This window comes from Canis lupus, chromosome 20 (genome assembly GCF_011100685.1).
Source record: "Canis lupus familiaris isolate Mischka breed German Shepherd chromosome 20, alternate assembly UU_Cfam_GSD_1.0, whole genome shotgun sequence".
NCBI lineage: Eukaryota > Metazoa > Chordata > Mammalia > Carnivora > Canidae > Canis > Canis lupus.
In genome coordinates, this window is record NC_049241.1 from 13,328,307 (window position 1) to 13,345,390 (window position 17,084).

The 17,084-nt window shown below is 36.7% G+C and overlaps 1 long non-coding RNA gene across 3 annotated transcripts in view; it reads left to right on the plus strand.

Moving 5' to 3' along the window:
* LOC102152638 overlaps positions 1 to 17,084 on the plus strand; it is a 108,113-nt gene that overhangs the window by 34,766 nt on the left and 56,263 nt on the right. For all 3 annotated transcript variants that reach the window (XR_005374675.1, XR_005374676.1, XR_005374674.1), the window contains exon 2: positions 9,465 to 9,556. This is a non-coding gene — a long non-coding RNA (uncharacterized LOC102152638). The remainder of the gene's footprint in view (positions 1 to 9,464; positions 9,557 to 17,084) is intronic.

Below are 17,084 nucleotides of genomic sequence, written 5' to 3' on the forward strand. Positions count from 1 at the left end.
ATAGCATCCTAACTTTCCTGTCTCCTACTTCTTTCCCTCCAGTTCCCTCTTTCTTTTTATTAGATCAAAATTGCTCTATATGCTTTACCTCATTACTCTAATTCTTATTTTCATGCTCTTTCTTGGGTAGTCTTTCTTCCTGGATCTGAAGAATTCCAGTTAGTTCTTAATTTAATGTTGAACATACTCTTTGTATATAATTAAGTTGTATATTGACGAGGTAATAGAAAGAACCCTTGACTTCTGGTGAAGGAGGCCTGGATAATTTGGTTTTGCTTTTATTCTTTAACTATTTGAATTTTAGTTTTCTCATTTATTAAATAATGCAGCTGGATTCTCTTATTGGTTTCCAAACCTGCCTATGCTTCAGTATCACTCAAGGAATTTGATAAAAATACAAATGGCCAGACTTGCTCTAATTCAAAACTAATGAGTCTCTTTTGAAGATGAGGGAACTAGGAATGGCTGGTGGGGGAGAATTTTATTTTAGTCCAGTTCTGCATGTCACTAGATTGAGTAAGATTTCCAACCACTGGAATAGATTACCTCCAAGGTGTTCTACAGTCCTGAAATTATGTATCTGATGTTTTACCTCATCTTTCTTTGCCTTCCATCTTCCCCACTTTCTATCAGAAAGTATTGAAGGCTATAAGTGTGAGCCAATTTAAGGCACTGGGGGATTATTGTTCTGTCCAGATTTATATAATTATTTTGTTAAGGTTTCTGAACACTACTGTGTTCATGTTGTGTTTTATACAATGATTTGGTTTAATTCAATGGCTAATAATAAAATGTACAGTATTGCAATTAATCCTAGGAAATATAAAACCACTAATGAAAGACATGCATTATCACATGATAGCCTATGAAACCATATTTAGTAAATAAGAAAACAAAAAGAAATAGCTTGTTGCTTCCAAGAACCATACAAAACTTATGACATAGCGTAGTACTACTGGTTCCTGGAACTAATTATATTTTATAGTCCTAGATTGATATGCTTAGAAGGAACCTAGAAATCATCTGCTTTATACAAATGAAAAAAATGAGAAGACCCTCAAGAGCTTAAGACCTGTATTCAGTGAGGGGCAGAATTGGAGTTACAAATCATTTCACAGGGATAGAATTTCTTCTTTTATTTTCTTTTTATAATGAAAACAAATAGGGCTATTTCTATAATGAAGCATTGGTGAAATGTGCTACTTATTTTTAATTATGCTTGTAAGTTCTCATTTCTCATAATGAAAGACATAGTTATATTTTTTCATGTATTAATAGTATTTAGGGAGATGAATTAGACATTTATTGTTGGTGAGTCACACACTACCTTTTCAAGCTATTTGCTCATTTAAATTAACTTACATATTCATGCTGTGCTGCTATCTAGCCTCAGTTTTAGGAAGTATAATAAGTATTTTCTGTCTATTCCTATGGCAGTTAAGCCTAAGCACCTCTATTGTCTCTTATATAGAAGATCCTTTTAAATTTCTTGTCAGAGCACAATGTTGGGTCTGGTCACTAAATTCCCTCAAGGGAGTTGGGATCTGAGAAAAATTTGCACCCTGTACTTGAACACACAAACTTGAGAGCCAGACAGGTCAGAGTTCATATATTTTAATTGTCATGTATAAAGTAACTGGAACCACAGTAAAATGAAATTGATTAGGAAATGAGCCTCCTGGGAGATGTTTTTAGGATACATATTCTTTTAGGATGCTGTAAGCCAAGCAGAAACAAGTCAATATGATTTTTTTCTGTTCTTGTTCTAAAGCTGTTGCTTCTGCAACTTCTGACCCTTGCAGCATAGTTGCTTGGCTGGGTGATATTTGCTGATTTCAGCAGTAGAGCTCTTATGTAGGGAACAGTGTTGGTTGTATGCCCAACCAATATTTTGCTTTTCCCTTCTCCTAAGAGAATTCTGATTTTGTCCAAGTATCTACCCTCCTCTTAGAGCTATATGCTTTAGGAGAAGTGGACCTCATTTGTAGTATAGCAGGTAGATCCTGAATTGAGTGAACCAGTCATGGTGATTTAAATGAATCACTTGTCAGTGATTGGTTTATAGATGACATGTGATTTGTTCTGGCCAATAAGATAGGAGAGGACTGCTGGGGTGGAAGTAGCAGATACTGGGAAAAGTTTTTGTTTTGCTTTTATGAAGGCTATATCAGAAGAGACCATCCTTCTGCTTCTTGACATTGTCTTGTTTTATGTTTTTGGAGCTTTTATTTTACCCCTGGCCTACAGATAAAGCCAACATAGAGGAGAAGAGAAGCAAGATAATTATAGGGGTGTGGAGCTGGAGCCCTGAGCGCACAAACTTTGGAATTGCTCTACTTCTGAAATTCCTTGTATAGGAGACAATACATACCATTATTTCAACACACTGAAACAGTCTGTACTTGCAGCTAAGTCATTCTCTTGGCTATATTTCTATATAGTACGTCTATTATTCTAGCCTGGTCACAGGTTCTTTTTCTAATTGCTCTCATCACAAATTGAGACTAGACTATAATGAAATGGATGTGCAGCATAGAGAATAATTTTCAACCACTCATAAAGCCAAACCAACCTTAGGGTGTCTTCCTAGATGCGGTACACCCAGATGCTGCACAGGACAAATGTGATGGGCAATACCTGCTCCAGAGATTCCCACCAGGTTGGTTAGGGGTTTATTAGGCCTGCATTCGAACTTCTTCCTCTACCCAGTCCTGCCTCTTCATTCTTCCTTTCACTGGTGGTGTTCCCTAATAAACATCTTGCATCCTAAACACCATCTTGGCATCCACTTCTAGAGAACCCACCTGCAGCTCCAGATTAGCTTCCTGTTTAACTTCTGTCCAATTCAGTCTCCCAGTGTCCAGAAGCAGCTCATATCCTATGATCATTCCATATCTTTGTGAACTTTGCTGTCTTAGGCAAATTGACTATGCAGAAGCTTTTTAAAAAATTTTTTTTCAGAGATTAATTCCAAGTACAGGAAAAACTTCTTCCCAGGATATTTTGCTATAGGGTACTCAGTATTTTTTTCCCAAGGGAGCCCCCATCCCTTTTCATAGGGGCAGCATCTTGCTGTATAAATACCTCCAAAAAGACAATCACAAAGAAGTCTGATATTTGTGTGTTGTCTGGTTTATATATTCTTATTCACAGTTGTTTTATTGCCATGCTGGGTGACCTCAGGTGAATTGCTTAATCCTCTGAGCCTCAACTTTCTCTTTCATTAAATAAAAATAATCACTCCCCTCACAAAATTGTAGTTAAACTTAATCGTATATGAAGAATACCATGGGCAGTGTTGAATGTAGTAAGTTCTTACTTGTGGTTAGATTCCTTTTTCTTCTTTCTCACCATTCTCACTCCTGTTTTAGCCCCATATAAATTCTGTATCTTGTTGAAATAAAATTACAGTGAACATCAAGGGCAATCATGAAGGAAGAAATAAGTCAAACATGGTATTATTAAGTATATATGTATACCTATAAATATATATTTATATGTATATTTTATAAATTAGTATAGTATATATTATAAATATAAGTATACATACCTATGTGTAAGTATTTATTATTAAACAATATTTTAGATTAATAATTATTAAGTAATAATTACTATTAAATAATTTTAATTATACTTAAATATATTATTAATTATATAGATACACACATACACATAAATACACACACACTTATATATCAGTGAGGAAGAGCCATCCTATTTGTCAGTCTGGGTGAGGTTGGAAATTTTAGAGGTACATTGAACATATGAACTTTAGAGTTGTTTGTTACTTTGTTTGTTTGCTTTTAGCATGATCTATAGGCTGGTATCCTACCAGCTGCCTTAGGGAGGTGTCTGTCAGACTGTTTATGAGTCCTGGTCTATGCTGACCCTTACTCAAAATGAATTCATTTATTAACATTAGGGTTCAAGGACTTGCTGATCTGACATATTCTGACAGATGCAGACTAGGCTGTTCTTTTAACCCTATGGTCTTATGTTTGGAGAAGAAGGCCATTTATCCAGTCATGCCATCTAGTGCATGATGCATGATGCCTCTCTTCCTGTCTGCCATTCTTCCCTCCCTTTCCTTCAGTATATTTACTATAAAATTTACTCACTTCATGTATATAGTTTAAGGATTTTTTAGTAAACTTACACAGTGTTATCATCACCACAATCCAATTTTAGAACATTTCCATTGCTTCTAAAATATTGCTCGTGCCCATGATTAGTCACTTCCTGTTCCCACCTCATTCTACTTTCTTTCTATAGATTTGCCTTTTCTAGACATTTTGTATAAAGGGAATCAGAAATATGTAATCTTTTGCTTTTGTCTTCTTTCGCTTACCATAATCTTTTTGAGGTTCATCCACATTGTATGTATCAGTATTTTGTTCATTCTTATTGCTGGATATGAATCTGGTTTTTGGATATAACACATTATATTTACCCACTTAACCGTGAATTGTTGTTTTCATTTTCTGTCTATTAGAGATAATGCTCTCATGAACTTTTTCTGCATAGGTCTTTGTGTGGACATATATTTTCATTTCTCTTCCACCTAGAAGTGGAATACCGGATACCATTAGTAAATTATATTTGCTTTTAAAAGGAAGTACCAAACTGCTTTCCAAAGTGTCTGTACCATTTCCTGTATTTATTTATGGTATGATTAGTTATTTGGTGTTTATTAAGAAACAGAAAGTTATTAATGAGAGTATATAGTGATAGATACTGTGATGTGACACCTCCAATGCTTCTGCAGGACTGAAGGTCTTCTGTTGCTCCAGCTTCCAGAAGCACTAAGTGTTAGCTCTCTCCAGAAATTGCCCCCAACTGAAGAGTCACCTCTCCCATGGTGAGAGCCCCTTCTCAGGACAGTCAGTATCCAATAACTGGTTGAAATGAGGCTTATGAAATCCTTAGGTCTTGCCCCAACTCAGGACTGCTCCAAAGGGCTATCTAGCTTCAGAGCTTTGAGGTCCACTAAAGCCCTTTGAGGAACTGCAGCCCAGCTGCTGACTTCTTTCTTCCCTTTCTCCAGAAGAAGGCGGATCCCCAGGGCACTCCCTAATAAACTTTCTGCATGTTACTCTCTAAATTGGCTACTGGAAGAAACTAGTTTTGAAAGTAACAAATTGGTACCTTTTATATATTACAGATTACATTGACACTAGTCTTATTAAGTAGATCCTTCGACTGGCAAGAATTAGCCTACTTTCTTGAAGCTTGAAACCAAATTTCAATCCCTGCAAAGAATCAGCTTCTGTTATTTTAATCTACCAAGAGAGGGCAGTGAGATGATAGTTAAACTCGCAGCCCCGTGGTAAGAATAAAGGAGAATTTAATTATTTCTGAAATTTCCAGCACTTTGTTTTCTAGAATAATTACTTTTATTAGCTCTTCCTATATCATCCAGAGATCTGTAGAATATGCAGGAATGAACTTTATTTAGTAAACTCTAAAAACAGCAGAATTCCAAGAACTCCTTTTTTAAGGACACTTTTCAGCACAGGCTGTGCTTTTAATTTTTAATTAATTAGTATTTCCATTGATAGTATAGAAGCATTTGAACAAAGTGGATTTTTAAAAATTTAGTCAAGGATGACTTACAAAATCAGAGAATGTTAGACTCCTGAGTTTATCTAGTTTGTGCTCCTTATAGGTGGAAATACATGATGTATAAGAGTTGGAATGCTTGGTTTAAGATACCAAGGAGAGGGCAGCCTCGGTGGCTCAGCAGTTTAGTGCTGCCTTCAGTCCAGGGTGTGAATCTGAGGACCTGGGATTGAGTCCTGTGTTGGGCTCCCTGCAGGCCTGTGTCTCTGCCTCATTCTCATGTGTGTCTCTCGTGTGTCTCTCATGAATAAATAAATAAAATCTTAAAAAAAAAAAAATACCAGGAGAATAAGTCCTAAAATTTGGTCAAATTTCTTTCTTTCTTTCTTTCTTTCTTTCTTTCTTTCTTTCTTTCTTTCTTTCTTTCTTTCTTTCTTTCTTTCTTTCTTCTTTCCTTTCTTTCTTTCTTTCTTTCTTTCTTTCTTTCTTTCTTTCTTTCTTTCTTTCTTTCTCTCCCCCCCCCTCTTTGTCTCTCTTTCTTTCTTTTAATTAAACCTTGCTTTCCTTTATTCTATTATAGGACTTTGGTTATTTTCAGTTTTCCAGGGAGTTAAAAACTTTTATTTATTAAGAAAAACACAATAAATCCTCACAAAAGGATCTGATGATCTACCAATCATTTACCTGATTGGAAACAGGTATTAGCATTGGAAAATCAGTCTAAAAATGATATTTTCAGTGACTGACTTGGCATATTCCAGGATTTGTTTTCTTTCCTTTGCATTTCCAGTCATTTTTAATACTACTGTTTTTGATGCATGTGACTATTCATATTTAACATTATTTTCTATTTACTGTCTTAAAAATGTGCATAATTAGTGGAGTCAGATGTAGTTGACCAATTTCCATCTTGCATGATCTGGCTTTATTTTGTGGTATCTAAAACTCTTCTGGATAAAATGCTATTGTTTAAGAATATAAAACCCTCTAGGGAAATTCTTAACAAAATGAAATTCCAATAACCACTCCCTTCATCTTTGTTAATATCAATATTAATTATCTAACATCTTTGCTTGGCAAAACCAGGAAATATCCTGCTATCAGACCTGATTACGTTTTAATACCAGTTATATTTATGGAGCTTCCCACATGCTGGTTGTCCTTTGTTCAAACTGAGGCAAAGTTCAGTGCCATTTATTTTTTGATGACCTTCTTCTTGCCATGAATTAAAATTCCTCTTACACCCAATTCCCTTTGTCTCTGTAAATATGTACCCTTGTTGTATCGGAATCCTAAAGAATTAGGAAGTGTAATTATAAATGCATTGCTTATTGGGCAGTTTAAATTTTCTATCTCTTTATCGGTGTGCTTTGAATTTAAGTGGTGTATGTGAGAGAGAGAAAGGTGTGGGGGAAGGAGGAAGGGAGAAAGGTGGGGTATGGGGGAGAAAAGCGAAGAGAAGAGAGAGACATTTTCTTTATTGGTTTTCCTGCTTATTTTCTTCTAGATTCAGACCTGGGGCCACTTTATCACTTAAAGAGTCAATCATGCTTCAGTGTTAATTCTTTCAGTACTGAGGTTTCTTTTTAAGGAACCCAAAGTCATTGGCTTAGTATCAGTGTAGTGTCAGTTTATCTTTCCTAATGGTCCAACTCTGACCCTAGGTTCTTATTTGTTCCTCTGGAGCCTTCAGTAAATTCATCTAACTTTTCTGAGCCTTGGTTTCCTTGTATATAAAATGTGGTTAAGAATACCTAACTCAGAGCATTGATGTGAGAATTAAATGAGATGGTAGCTATAAAATGCTTAGCACATAACTCTTAGTGTGGGATCATGATCCATCTTCATCAATTCCTCACATTCAAAATTCTCCCTGTTTTAGATTGGCACTTACACAGAGTATGGATAACCAAGGGCAGCTTGTATTATATACCCTACATTTCCCACTACATCCTAAAAGGAATGGAAATATAACAGGGCCAAATCCTCAAACAAAAGTAATGCATTTCTGGTGGAATTTCAAGCATTAGTTAGCCAAATGGAAGGATCTGATGAAGTGTTTGTTAGCTTCTTCATGGCTTCCAAAATTATTCCACATAAGGAATTTACCTGTTTTGTGTTTGGGCATGACTGTTGGGCTTTGGGAAACTTGAATTTTTGATTATCAGGATGACTACTTTACCCAGTCATTCTTTCTTTCCCCTACTTCTGGCCTTTATTAATGTTCTTTCCTGTTAGTGCTGCTGTATCTTCTGCATATACCAAATAATTTCCAGTACGGTGCTTTTGTAAAGTTGCCTTGTATTTATTTGCAAGTATCTACTAAAAATCCTTAATTATAATTTATGAGTAAACTAAATTAAAGTTATATTTCTGCTAAGGTTTTGAAATTTTGGAATGCCATAGTTCTAATGTATTGTATTATATACTTTCATATGCTTTCATATGTGTTGCTAAAAATGAACTAAAGCACTCACATTTCTGAAATGTGATCTTTTTATAATTCTTTCCTTCTTTTAAAAAAATCATATTTTGGGGCACTTGGGTAGCTCAGTGGTTGAGCTTCTGCCTTTGGCTCAGATCATGATCCCGTGGTCCTGGGATCAAGTCCTGCATCAGGCTCCCTGTAGGGTTCCTGCTTCTCCCTCTGCCTATGTCTCTGTCTCTCTCTGTGTCTCTCATGAATAAATAAATAAAATCTTTAAAAAATTCATATTTTACTATGTAAAAATAAATTGGAAAAATTTGGAATATTTGTTTTTTTATGAAATACTACAATTTGGGGAGTGGTTAAATAAGCTTAGGGCAATTAACAGAGATACCACTGTGAGAATTTAGATAGTATCTCATTTGTGAAAAAATGTTTTGTAAGCTACAAAGTGTTATTTATATATGAGGAATCATAATCATTATTGCCAAAAAAGTTGATAAGCTACAGTTGCAGTCAGTTATAAAAATGACTACAGGAATTTTAAAGGAATAATTATGTGTTCAAGTTTAATGGTCTTTGGATTCAAGGTTTGACAGGATTATCTTTAAGGTAATCAACCTTGAGATTCTCTGAAAACACAAGCAATAATTCAAAAATAACAAAAATGTTAACACAACCATGGCTGTCCCTGCTCTCACCAATATGCAGAGGACAGTTTTGTCCTATTAACTGATGAGAGTTGGTTCAGATGTGTTAGACATTACTGCTGTAATGACATCTAATATTGGTGGTTAAGTATCACTTTTATAATCTGAGAAAGTCAAGGCTGTCTTTTCCTAACATCTCTCTACTGTTTATAAGGAGCTTCCTTTCCAGTGATGTACTTTGTAATCTGTTTTATCTTTGATCTGTTTTATCATTCAAGTTAATACTTCATGGAAAACCTAAATGAGATGCTATTTCTCTCAGGAAAAAAACAAAACAGAACAATGGAAAGAGTCAAAGAGCAACTGAGTTAGATGTTTACAACTCATACCTATGGAAGAATAATATGTGTACCTTTCCCTTCTGTTTTTTCTTTAAAGAAAGGATTCTGGGACGACTGGGTGGCTCAGGGGTTAAGCGTCTGCCTTCGGCTCAGGGCGTGATCCTGGGTCCCAGGAGCGAGTCCCGCATTGGGCTCCCTGCGAAGAGTCTGTTTCTCTCTCCGCCTGTGTCTCTGCCTCTCTCTCTGTGTCTCTCATGAATAAATAAGTAAAATCTTTAAAGAAAAAAGAAAAAGAATTCTGGTGCTGCAGATCACAGAAGCATTTATGGCTCACAGAATTATTGTCACCCCAAACTCCTCTTTCCTCTGTTTATTAGTGTGGTGATGCTTGATGGTGAGAAAAGGATTGGCATTTTGAAGAGGCATAATACCAATGAAGTGGCTTGTGGTGGTTCTTTTATTAAAAATCTCTGTGTTCCTTTCCAGAGACTCCCTAATTAGCTCAGGCTCTGGCCCAGAGGACTGCATGGCTGTATTTAACCACCTGGGAAGTGGCACTGGAAAGATGCTGGCTCAGCGTAAGTAACTGGGTTGTATCCTGGCTGCCTTTTGGGTGAGAGCTTTATTTTTAACTCGCCTCCTTCTTTCAGATGATTGCTGAGGTCTGATCATAGTGAGGGAGAGCTCCCTTTCATTCTTAGATCTTTTTTTCCTATTTAGTAGAGTTCATAACTCTTTTCTTCTTGTATTTTGCCACTAGGTGAAGGGAATTAAATGTTAGGCTTCTCTGGAAAATGTTATGTGCCTAATACTAATACTCTTCTTTTCTTTGGGTCTTCTATTACTCAATGATATAATAAATAAAATAAAATAAAATAAAATAAATAAAATAAAATAAAATAGGCAGTTTATTTGCAATCTTCAGTGTGGTAAAGGTTATAAATATGTAGAAAATTATACAGCCTTGCCCACTTAGAGCGATAACTATAATATAAGGCAGACTAAAAGATCAGAGAGGAATATTCATAGGGTCCTTTGAGAGCTCAAAATACTTTAAGGGGATAAGGGAATGCTTCCTAGAAAATGTGGTATTTATATAGGGCTTTAAAGCTGGGAAGGCTTTATAGGCAAGGAGGAGGCTGAGGGCATTTCCCAGTCAGTGAACTGAGTGGAAAAAAGCAAGAGTCTTAAGAATGCTTGATGATTGCTGGAGTACAAACAAACCATTATTGATGAGTGTTGGGTACATGGTTGGGTGTACTAGGAGACTAAACTAGAGAGACATGTTGGAGCAGGATCCAGGAGGGGCTTGAATCTGTGAGGCTAGGGAATTGTACAGTTCTAGATCTCTTCCCATAGACTTTGGAGCCAGTTGAAATATTTTTTTCTTTGCTTTTAAAAAAATCCTACACCTTTTCCTTGAATTATTTTGGAGTCATGCACTTGGTGTGAGAGCAATACATTTTATGAAGTAGAAATCATTTGGAAGACAAGTTCATGATGCCATTTCTTTTATTTAATCATCTTTGGAAGGAGTGAATTTATTATATATTTATTTTGAGAGAGACAGAGACAGAAAGAGACAAAGATAGAGCAGGTGGTGTTGGGGGTGGGGGGAAGAGAGAATCCTAAGCAGGCTCCACACTCATTGTGGAGCCAGGCATATAGCCTGATACAGGCCCAACTCCGGGCCCCACATGGTCAGACATGGGGCCTGATGTGAGGCTTGATATAGTGATTGACATGGGGCTCAACACAAGGGATTGATCTCATGACCCTGAGATCATGACTTGAGCCGAAATCAAGAGATGCTTAACCGACTGAGCCACCCAGGCGCCCTTAGAAGGAGTGACTTTTAAACCTGATCACATGAACTAATATACAAGGAGAGAGTTTGAAAAGGGTGATATCTTTTACAAATGGGAGATTCTTCTATTCTGAAGAAAATCCTTGACCCTTTCATTATCGTATCTACATTTATTTAAAACTTCACATTGCTTTTCTTTCCTTTTATTACCTGCCTTCCACCTTTGTTTAAAAAATAGACAATATAATAACATTACAGAAAGTTTGGAAACAGAGAAAAACATATCCATGAGTTCCCTTCTTTTGTAGAACTACTGCTGTTACTCTGGCTAGGGATTAGGGAAAATTTGGACTTTTGTGGTTTTTGCCAGCCTGGCATTCATTATTTTTATTCCTTATGTAGCACTCTGATTTTCTCTGGAGAAACAAACTACTCTTGGGCCATGTGGTCAGTATTGAACTGACCTATTGTTACATCTTAGAGGGATCCTGGCATAGCCAAATTAACAGTTGCATTGTCTTACCTGATGAGTGGTTTAGAGATGGGCATGTGTTTAAGCCAGGGCATTCAGAACCACCGACTCAATTCTGTGACTTTTGCTGGAACTTTTAGAAAAGAAGCATGCTTTTCTACTGGGGTTGATGAAAAAATAGAATATATGTCCAAAGCTATTGGTAACCATCTTCCTATCACTTAGGTAAGAATGAAGCCAACTGGCAGAAAAGCAGAACCAAGAGCCAGGGATCCCTGGCTCAGCGGTTTGGCGCCTGCCTTTGGCCCAGGGCGAGATCCTGGAGTCCCGGGATCGAGTCCCATGTTGGGCTCCCTGCATGGAGCCTGCTTCTCCCTCTGCCTGTGTTCTGCCTCTCTCTCTCTCTATGTCTATCATGAATGAATAAATAAATAAATAAATAAATAAATAAATAAATAAATAAACCAAGAGCCGGAGAGAGGGAGATTACCAATACCTTGCTTAATTACCAGCCATGCTAGAAACTGGCATTATACTCTTTTTTTTTTTTTTTTTTTAGTTAACATCTGCCCAAAAGCATATATATTTTGCTTATGTCTGCCCCTCCCTGCAAATATATACATATATTTATTTTGACTACTTTGAACTGTTACTGATAAGTGCACATAGGGAAATACTCTGGGTGTTAGGGTTTGAACTCAAAGAAGAAGCCTATTAATGGGAACTGAAAAAAGAGGGAACTGAAATGGTTTGGGAAGTCTTAATGTTGGACGTGGAATTTTTAATGAACTTTGAAGGATTGGCTAGGATTGGGCTCAGCTTTCTCCATCATGCACTGGGGGTTCTGCTGAGCAGTTTGCTTTCCCCTACCTGGCCAAGGAAAGGGCATTTCTGGGTACCCTCAAGGTCAGTTTTTAGGAAAAGAGGGGCAGCCACTATGCCTTTCAACTGTATGCCTGGGATGAGACATGGCATAGATATACTTTTGCTTATAGCAGCTCTGAGTGTACAGACAGGATTGGAGATGTGGTCAGTTTTGGCCATTTTGAGACAAAGAGTGGCAGATCATGTCATATGGTTTTCTTGGTTTTCTTCCTTTTGTTCTTATCCCAGAATATTTTTCCTAGTGGAATCTGTCTAAAATAAACAACGACAGCCTTATTTGTAGACTTACTGTGTACTTTTAGAACCAGAGGACAGAAGCATTTCCTGTCCCTACCAGCTGTCTCTCTATATGAGTGCTCAGGTGCCAGCAGCACAGACACTAATTGTAGGACCTTTGGGAGAAGTCTGTATGTGGTACCAAGGCTGTTCTTCTACTACACACTGGAAGGGGGAACAGAAGTGAAAGTGGACAGATTTTCCAAGCAGGCTTGAGCTCTGATGTCCTTCACGCTGCTGACTCTGGCATTGCTCTTGCCGTTGAGCTGTGATTGCAATCATGATCTCGGCAGGCATATCACAGCTCCCGTTATATTGCAGATGGTTGACACCCAAGCCAACAGAAAATGTGCATAATCTTGGGCTAACAGATCCTTACAAATCCTTCACAGACAGCAGGACTTGCAACCCATGCCCAGGCTGTTTAAATTTCTGCAAATTCCAAACTGGTTAGACAGCTAAGGATTAGAGGCAGACATTTAAGTGACAATAAAAAGGTAGACTGATTATATATTGAAGCAGCTTTGCATTTTTAATCTTAATACATCTCTTCCCTCCACTTATTTTTCCTCTTATCTAGCTGTGAGTCCCAAACCAAATGTTATTACTCTAATAAGTCCTAGTTAAACAGAGTATTTCTCCTCCATGTCCCTCCCCCCTCTCCTCTCTCTTTCGCTGTCTGTCCTTCTCTCTCCCCCTCCCTTCCCCCCTTTTTCAAGTTAATCACTTTTCCCTTATGGGAAAAATCACTTAAAGACGAACACAAAAGCAATCAACCTGGGCAGGTACACTGGGAAGATCACTGGCCTGGGAATCTTGAAATGCATATTTCTACAAGGTTTGTCTTTATACTCTGGACCTTAGTTTCCTAATCTATAAAAACATCAAGCTAGGATCACTGTATTAGTTTCCTATTGCTGCTATTAACAAATGATCATAAACCTAGTTGCCTAAACAATATGAATGTGTTATCTTATGTTTTGTAAGTCAGAAGCCTAATATGAGTCTAACTCGGCTAAAATCAAGCTGTCAGCAGGGCCGTGTTTTTTTGTTTGTTTTGCTTTTTTGTTTCCTATAGGCTCCAGGGGAGAATCTGTTACCTTGACTTTCTAGAGGCCACTTTGTTTCCTGGCTTATGGCTCCTTTCTTCCGTCTTCAGAGCCAGCAATGGTAGGTCAAGTCCTCATAGCATATCTCTTTGACCTACTCTTCTGCCTTGCTCTTCTATTTTTAAGGACAGGTGTGATTAGATTGATCCCACCAGGATGATCCAGGATAATCTTTCATCTCAGGGTCCCTAACCATAAGCACAACTGCAAAGTCCATTTTGTCATGTAAGGTAACATATTCACAGATTCGGAGGGCACCTGGGCGACTCAGTTAAGCACCTGCGTTTGGCTCAGGTCATAATCTCAGGGTCCTGGGATCAGCCCTGCATCAGGCTTCCTGCTCAGTGGGGAGTCTGCTTCTCCCTCTCTCTCTCTCTCCCCCGCTTGTGCTCCCTCTCTCACTTTCTCTCTCTCTCTCTCTCTTAAATAAATAAAATATCTTTTAAAAAACCCAAAGAACAAAGCATATTCACCAGTTCTGGGAATTAGGGTGTGGATGTCTTTGAGGGGCAGTAGGTTATTCATTTGCCTACTAGTTAGTGAAGCCTAGAGTTCTTTTCAATATTGAATTTTGTTTTGGAAGTTTACTTTCTTTCCAGCAATGTCCCAGAAATCAAGAATATGGTCTAGATTTGACCTAGATTCTACTTAGTCTTTGATAAGAAGGGCTACAAACTAATAATTGACAGGTCAAGTTAGGCTTATAGGCATGCAGATTGGCTGACATGTTTTAAAAATCTTTAATTGAAAAATTTTAAATTGGAAGATGTCATATAAAGATACGAATATCTGGTTTCTCTTGAAGGAACAACAAAAATAACAAATGTGGGGGAATTTGATAACACTAGGGTTTATTTTTTCCTTTTTTCTTTTTTTTTGGCATGGTAGCAATTAGCCAGAATTGAATAGTAAGTGTCAATTGGTTGCCTTCTATAGACAGGATTTTTGTACTTGCTTATTTATATTATCTGCTTGGTCCTTGTATAGACATTTGAATTTTCAAATGCTGTTCTATCCCTTCTATAACTTCACCCCTACTATAAAATTGACCTTTACCCTCATGACCGATGAGTACTGAGAGTTCTTGAGTCATTAATTATGCTTTATTCATTAATTATTGAGCTGGACAGATTAATATATTTTATTTCTTTACGGTTTCAAAAACAATACATATATTATGGGATTCGAGAAAATTTTCTAACTCACCACAACTATACCTTTTCCCTTGATCATGACAGCTAATTGAAGTTTTCAATATTTTTGACTTCCTTCTGTTTGTAAAAAGAAAAATAAAAAATAAGGGGTAGTTCTTTGTTCCTAGGTAGTAATTTATGGGTTATTGTGATAAACTTCTTTTTGAAAATGTGTTTCTAGCTATCCTAAGTGCAAGTGATACTTTTATAATCTGAAAAAAATGAATGGAAAGTATTTATTTTAAGAACATCCTTTTACCACTAGGCTTTGTGCTACCACTATTGAGCTCTAATAAAAAGAATTGAATGGAAAATTATTCATTGCTTGGTATTTTGAGACTTATAATTCCTTTCCTAGATTATTCAGAGCCATTTATAACTAAAAGGCAAGGTGTTGAGATTTATTGATAACAAAAAACAAAATAAACAAAAGCTAATACATATTTATATATCCAAAAAAGTAATATATCCCACATCTAATCCATATGTTACTTTGTTGAAAAGGTAGAAACATGTAAATAGCTCACATCTGGGATTTTCACCTTATGTTTGAATGATCATACCATTTTAAACAATTGCAGACTCCCAGAAAGCTGTCTTTTTGCTTTATGTACAATATAGGTCAAGTAGGGTGATACTAATCTAAATTAAGATCGCAATAGCCAAGGGTACCTGGTGGCTCAGTTGGTTAAGCGTCTGCCTTTGGCTCAGGTCATGATCCCAGGGTCCTGGGATTGGGTTCTGCATCAGGCTCATGGCTCAGCGGGGATTGGGTTCTGCATCAGGCTCATGGCTCAGCGGGGAGCCTAGTTTTCCCTCTCCCTTTGCCTGCTTTCCCCCTGCTGGTGCTCTTTCTCTGTCTGTTAAATAAATAAATGAAAATCTTAAAAAAAATATTGCAGTAGCCATGAAAATATAGGAACAAGAGAAAGAAAGTTTGCTAGAGATAGACAAGATTCATACTCAGCTTATGATTTCATTTTGAAAGGAATGCAAAAGACGGAAAAATGAATAAAAAATTAGTTACATAAATTGAGCTATGTCTTAAAAGCTTTTTAATAGTTCCTTTTTTCCTTTTTTTTTTTTTATACACAGCAACTCATTGGACATATAAAAGTTAGCTTGATTTTTACAAAATTGGGAAACCTTTGTAGAAAAGCACAAATAAACTCTTATTGATACTGAATTACATTGAAAGTCAGATGATCCAAAATCAAATGGTTCCCAATTCTGGTTTCAGAAGTACAATGAATTAGTAGAGAAGTTGATATTTTAGATAAGATTACACCAGGAACACTTTTATTTTAGGGTGCATTTTTGTGTTAAAACATAAAGATACAGAAGTACAATTTCAGATTGTCTGTTGACTGCCTGAATATTCACCAAGTCAGGCAATTTGTAGTTTTTCCTCTTGGAAGTATGCTTCCTCGCTTTGCTATGATTTCCCACTGTATCCGATGAAAAAACAGATTTTCTCCTTCATTGAAGAGGTTGGCTGGGTGCATATAACAAATTGGGAAGAAAGTGGTTTGATGGAAACTGCTTGAAGTTGTAACTTTCAATTTTCCTAGTTTTCATTCTCTCCCTGAGACCTTTGAGTTCATTGTACCTGTAAAAAAAGCCAAAAAGGTAGGCTCATAACGAGCTTGGCTGTGTTCATTCCCTACTCTTGCCACTCAGGGTTTCATTTTTCAATATTTGAAAGTTCAGCAGTTCCATAAGGGTGAATCTATTAAGAGGTTATCTTATTATTATTTTTTATTTTAGGATAAAGATAATGTGGGCAGGTTGTACAAATGTTTTTAAATAGCTCATGGTGTGTGTGTGTCTGTGTGTTTGTGTGTGTGAGTGTGCGCACATGCCATGTGCATGCACATTTGAAAGAGAATTCAAAACCTCTTGTATAACTATTATTTTCTACATTTTGATTGACTTTTCAGGGGATTTGGTTGTCTCAGAGGTGACACTTAATGTAGTCCAAGGAGAAGAAAAGAACATAGTTCAGACATTTAATTCTATCTTCATTTTTGTAGATACTGTATTTTTTGTAGGAGATTAGGATCTTCCTCATAAACTGAATATTTTTTTCAAGTAAAATAGCCTAAATTACACATTTCTCTATATAATTAGGTCATTGTTGTAAGGACAAAGAAATTAGGATAGAAACTACAACTGTATATATTATATTCGTTTTGTGGGCTTAGTAGAATGCATAGTTCATAGCCAACTAAAATTCCCTTGCTAAATGTCAAAGATAAATGGCACTCAACTCTGCTAGAGAACACAGCTTATATTTATTGCTAATTTTGTATGCCATTCCAAGACACTTCATAAGTTAGGGGCAGTAGACCCCCTCTGTCGTGT